This window comes from Cibotium barometz, chromosome 43 (genome assembly GCF_041138505.1).
Source record: "Cibotium barometz isolate CiBa-2024 chromosome 43, ASM4113850v1, whole genome shotgun sequence".
Classification (NCBI taxonomy): domain Eukaryota; kingdom Viridiplantae; phylum Streptophyta; class Polypodiopsida; order Cyatheales; family Cibotiaceae; genus Cibotium; species Cibotium barometz.
The window spans coordinates 21786170-21792169 of record NC_141088.1 but is presented as its reverse complement, the minus strand read 5'-3'; positions in this window follow the sequence as shown (position 1 = coordinate 21792169).

Sequence of the window (6000 nt, the reverse complement as noted above, 5' to 3'; positions counted from 1 at the left end):
AACTGCATGGCTTTAGTATGGACAGGCTACCTCCATTTCAATACTCCCTAGATGCACCCTCCCTCTCTCTCACATGGGCAAAGATTACCAGACTTATCAGGCAGGACTTGACTCAGCTGGACACTAGGAGGACATGGATACAGCCGACACACGAGCTTGGTAGGAAGATGGCTTTCTATAGAGATCATCTTCTCCAGCTCACGGAGGATGGGTTTGTGATTAGACCCAGCTACATGCATACTCATCTTTCTCATGGGGTACGGTGTGCTATTGGTCAGATGCGCACATCCTCACACCAGCTAGAGATTGAGACTAGCAGATTTAGAGGAGTACCAACTGAGGCCAGGATTTGTCAGTTGTGCCGGATGGAGCCAGAGACAGAGTTACATTACATATATCACTGTCGGGTATATTATGAGATACGAGGCCGTTTTCACTGCCTGTTCAGAGAGGGTTTCAGACCACTTTCGAGAGATACCAAGATCAGAGATGCCTCGGATTATACTTGATGGAGCTGCGTAGACATAGAGAGGGTCTCTTGAGAGGGAGGGGATCAGAGAGGGAGAGACACCTACAGAGGCAGATTACAAACTTCTTTCGATAGAGATTGAGCAGTCAGGCCAACAGGCATTGTAGCTAGCCCAAGAGTATAGCCACACCAGAGGTACAGAGCTGGGGCGGTCTAGGCGCCTCAAGATGAGAGGCCCATCTCGACACCAACCAACGGAGACTACAACAGAGGATCAGGACCATACTAGCACGGCATGGGAGACGTCCAATCAGAGTACTCACCATGGAGGACATTGAGGATATCCACCATCGACCGATGTGAGAGACATCTTTGGATAGTGATGTATATGATGCTTACCTTTGTTGCTGGAGTTTTCCTTCCCAGATGTTATCCATTAGGAGCTCCTAGTACCTTACTTTTCCTCGTAGTTGTTGTTTCAGTTTCAGTTAGTTGTTTAGTTGTTTTAGCTTTTCTTACACAGACATTGTATTAGATCCACCAATTGTTGTAACCTTTTTGGTCTCATAGGTCATTTTGGCCTTTTGAAGACGTTAATATATCATTTCATTTCTCTCTCTCTCTCTCTCTCTCTCTCTCTCTCTCCACCCATGTCTATGCTCCAAAACACCATGGCTTGATCTCTCTCTCTCTTCCTTCCACCCACACACCCTCCTGCGTGGCACCATGCTTTCTTACATGGTATCAGAGCTAGGCTGAACCACATGTGCGTTTTTGGGGTTTCTGCATTTTTCTAATGGACTGCCAGCAGCAACACCTCTGATGCGTTTTCAACTCTAAATCCACCACATATGCTGCATTTTTCAGCCCTGTAAGGCAGCACTTTCAGCTGCATCTCATGCTGCGTTCTCCTCTCATCTGATCTGCTGGAAAACAGCCCCCATTCAGGTGTGCGTTTTTTTAACATCACCTACATGATGCCCCATACATTGCCCTCTCCTATGCTTGCACAAGATGCCATAAACTTGCAGCCATAACAGTCCATTCAGCCATGCGTTTTTCACACATACATATGGCTGCCTTCTAAATCCTCATCAATAGAGGGCTTTCTACAGAAATCTGCAGCATGGAGGCATACAAGAGCAGCATACCCATGGAGAACTTGCAAATCAGTAAAACACAAGCCATCAACATCATGTGCATTATTTGTCCGATCCTCTGGTAAGAACTTCAATGGATGAAAAGCTTTTTCATTCTTTTGCTTCCTTCAAAGAGGAGGCACAAGCCAAGCGAATTGCTTCATGAAGGAAGCATAAGATGTGGCCCATGTGGTTGTCGGAGCAACGTTGGTTAAAGCACCTGTTGTGCGGTCTTCATCAGACACCTTCAAATGCATGACTTGTGGGATCTTCGACACCACATATGTGATCCACGGCACTACAGCACCCATTGTTACAACTTTGGGATTTTCTTCAAGATCATAGGCTTCATAGATGTTATCTTCCTCGAAAACTATGCATGGGGCCCAAGTCAAGTTGGCTTGGAAACGACGACACAGAAGGATCTTTATCGGCATCACAGGGGGCGGGGGGGCTCTTCTTCCTCAACTTCTAGTCCTTTTATATTTTGTAGTCTTGGAATCTCTGCCTGGGTAGTCCCCCAAAATCTAAGTTATATATTTTTGGATCCTTTTGGATTTTGTAACGCTTTGTTTTCTATAAAAGGCTCCTCTCCATTACTCCCTTTTTTGCCCCTGCTTTAGGCACCCCGCCGCGCGGGGGGGGGGGGGGGGGGGTGCTAAGGTAGGCTGTCGTTTCCCAGTCAAGACTTGACCTATGAGTCCTTTGCATTGAGCCATGCTTTATGAACCTCAGAGCCATGTCCATGACCCACTAAGCCAGTAGAGATGCAGCCACTGCATGGCGTAGGATGAGAGAGCCTCGCCCTCATACCCTGATTGAGAATCCACACACATGGCACACATATGCAAAGAGCCTCTACCATATCCCTCAGCAGCCGCCCATACCACAGCCATAGGAATCCCGCCCTACCACCTATACTTTCTTTACCGCCTCGATGGTAGAGAGAGCTATCTGCCGGTTACAGCATGGGAGATCGGCTGACCACACAAGTATACAAAGTGAGCATCTTATTTATGCAGCTGACACACTGGGACCCTTTGCTGCTCACCTCTTTAATAGGGCACTAGTGGAGGGCCTACCAGCTGAGTGGACTATGCACACCATCGTGCCTCTCCACAAAGCAGGAGACATGCTAGACCCCAGCAACTAAAGGACTATCATGATTGGTCATACATTGGCCAAACTTTATGGCGCAGTGCTCGAGGCAGAGTTGAGCTCATATGCAAAGGAGGAGGGACTACGAGCACAAGGGCAGGCTGGACTCCGACGAGCTTTCTCCACTATTGACCATATATTCACTCTGAGATGTCTGATTGACCAAGCTAGGGCGCGGGAGAAGAGATTATACTGCTGCTTTGTGGATTTCCGCAAAGCATTTGACACGGTGCCACGAGAGAGACTCTTCTAGCGCCTACAGTCATTGGGGATCCCATCAGAGATGGTTTGGGGCATCTATGCTTTATATGAGAAGGTCTTCGGGCGCATATGATGCCTTGGGGGGCTATCTAACGTTATTGCTAGCACGATAGGTGTGAAGCAAGGATGCCCACTCTCTCCTACACTGTTTGGGCTATACATCGATGAGGTGGTTGACTTCATTGGTCACGGTGGTGGGGATGGGGTAGACATCTCAGGTACCACAGTCCACATTATGCTATATGCAGATGATATTATTCTGGTCTCTGAGTCGCGGATGGGACTATAGCACCATCTCCATGCACTCGATGACTTCTGCACACAAAGGGGGCTTACAGTGAACCTTGGGAAAACCAAGGCCATGATTTTCCACCTCAGGGCCAGTTCGACGACAGGCAATCTTCACACTAGCAGGAGGACAAGTAGAGGTGGTAGACTCATATGTGTACCTGGGGATTACATTTACGACTCCACCAGGAATATTTACTATGGCACAAGCAGCCAGGGATAGACTCACACGAGGGTATGCAGCTCTGGCCATGCTAGAGAGACAGTGTCACCAGGCACACTTCCACGAGCCCCGCACGAAGGGGTGGTTGTTTGACACACTGGTCACCCCTGCTTTGATGTATGCTGCAGCAGTATGGGCACTTGGGCTTGCCACCTCCACATGGTCTCAGATAGAGAGGCCTCAGATTCTCATGCTCTCACGGATGATCCGCAGCAAACCCTCTGTCCCACATGACATTGTCCGGACGGAGTTTGCTGCACCTCCTATGGTAGTAGAGGCCCTCTTCCAGACGATCTGCTTCATACAGAGGATTAGAGATATGCCATCAGATCGACTCTCACATAGAGATTTTGAGGTGTCCAGTGAGCTTGCAAAGAGTGGAGATAGGAGATCATGGTATTCATAGATGATACAGTGGCTCACTTAGCATGGTCTTGACATAGATCACCTGCCACCTTTCCAGTATGATATACATGCACCACACATCCAGCTCTCTCACAGTGAGAGGAGCAGAGTCCTTCGGCAGGATTTATTGCAACGAGACACTCAAGAGACTTGGATTACACCCAGTCAGCCTCTACCGCCGAAGATGCTATACTACAGAGATCAGTTTATGCGTATCTCAACAGATGGATTCATACAGAGACCTGGATACATGGATGTGTACATGCCTCACAGTGCCCGAGTGGTGATTGGCCAGCTCAAAGTGTCATCACACCAGCTTGAGATTGAGGAAGGTAGGGCAACACGAATCCCCACAGCATAGAGGATATGCAAACTATGCCAAGAGGAAGTTGAGAGTGAGGAACATTATGTATGCAAATGCACAGCATATAGTGTCATTAGAGAGAGATACACCTTCCATACTTATAGATGAGAATTGTTTTTTTCAAGAATTGGCCTAATACATAAATTTAACAATTTTTAATTATTAAAAATTATTTCCCTAGTCAAAATGAGCTTAAACTTTATGTGCGCACGGATGTATCATATACCACCTCCTAAAAAAACTCAGCCCCATCAAAGGCTTGTAGGGCTCCTATCCAAAGGCTCACATATCGAGGCCTTCTTTTTTAAAAAGCAAGCCTCCACACGCGAGCCTTCGGACAAGGCTATGTAAGCTGTAGGATCTATGCATAGAACAAATTTCAACCCATTTTGATCACTACACACCATGCGTCAATTTTTTCTCGAAAAAATAGTCGTATAAAATAGCATCTCCACCTCACACGCACATGCATGCTCATGCTTAAAGCCACATGATATATGCACACAGAACAAATTTTTTCTCATTATGATCATTATACACTAAGTATAAGAATATACACTAACATAAGGTTAGAATATTGGAAATAAAAAAAAAACTTAATAGTAATTCTAAATCCAGTATATCACATCATCTCACATCAAGTACAACTAGTTGAGTACAGCTGAACGAAAACACGAAAAACACAAAATGATATACGAGCATTATTGTAGCTCTTCAAACCATGTCATGGCTAAGGTTGAATGTATCACTATTGTTATTACCAATCCTACGACACACTGCTTCAGACTCATACCACAGAGAGAGGTGGGGGACAGCTCAAACTCACTGATTTCTTCCAGAGATCTATCTCAGTGCCTATCCTGACACAGGAGGGGGTTACACTTTAGCACATTGCGGACCCCCGAGCCAGACGGAGACCGAGAGCACCAAGCTACCAAACTCCCAGACTACATGAGAGAGAGATCACAGAGATACGGGCTCGACATCAGCACCATATCCACGAGCGGCTAGCTCGCTTACACTCATACTTGGAGATCATGCTCCGAGGTATTTTTGCCTCGCCATCGCCATCGCCTATGTGTCACATATTACACCCCCATTATGGTACTAGTTGGAGCTAGGCAGATCTACATTGCATTCTTGTTGGAGATCATGCTCCGAGGTATTTTTGCCTCGCCATCGCCTATGTATCACATATTACACCCCCATTATGGTACTAGTTGGAGCTAGACAGATCTACATTGCATTCTTGTATACCCTGCGCATATAGGTTGCATACTGAGCCTCTAGTAGTAGTGCTCCATCCATCACCCCCCCCCCACTAGCTCAATACTTTCATAGTTTATTTCATGTTCATTTTGTCCTTTTCTTTTTTCCTGGACATCCAGAAGACATTGACAGTTGTACATTGATTTGTCTCATAAGTCGAGTTCGGCCTCTAGTAGACGTTAATACAGCTTTCTTTCTTTCTCTCATCCATGTCTATGCTCCCACACACCATGCCTTGATCTCTCCATCTCTTCCTTCTACTCTCACTCCCTCCTAGGCCTGGCACCATGGTTTCTTAAAAGCACTATATCATGACAGCCCCACTATCAGCAGCCCCAGCAAGGAGGAGGACCACAGGCCCCTCTCAAAAGGTGGGAGATCATCAACAGTATAGCAACAAGGCATATTCGGCACACTTGTAATG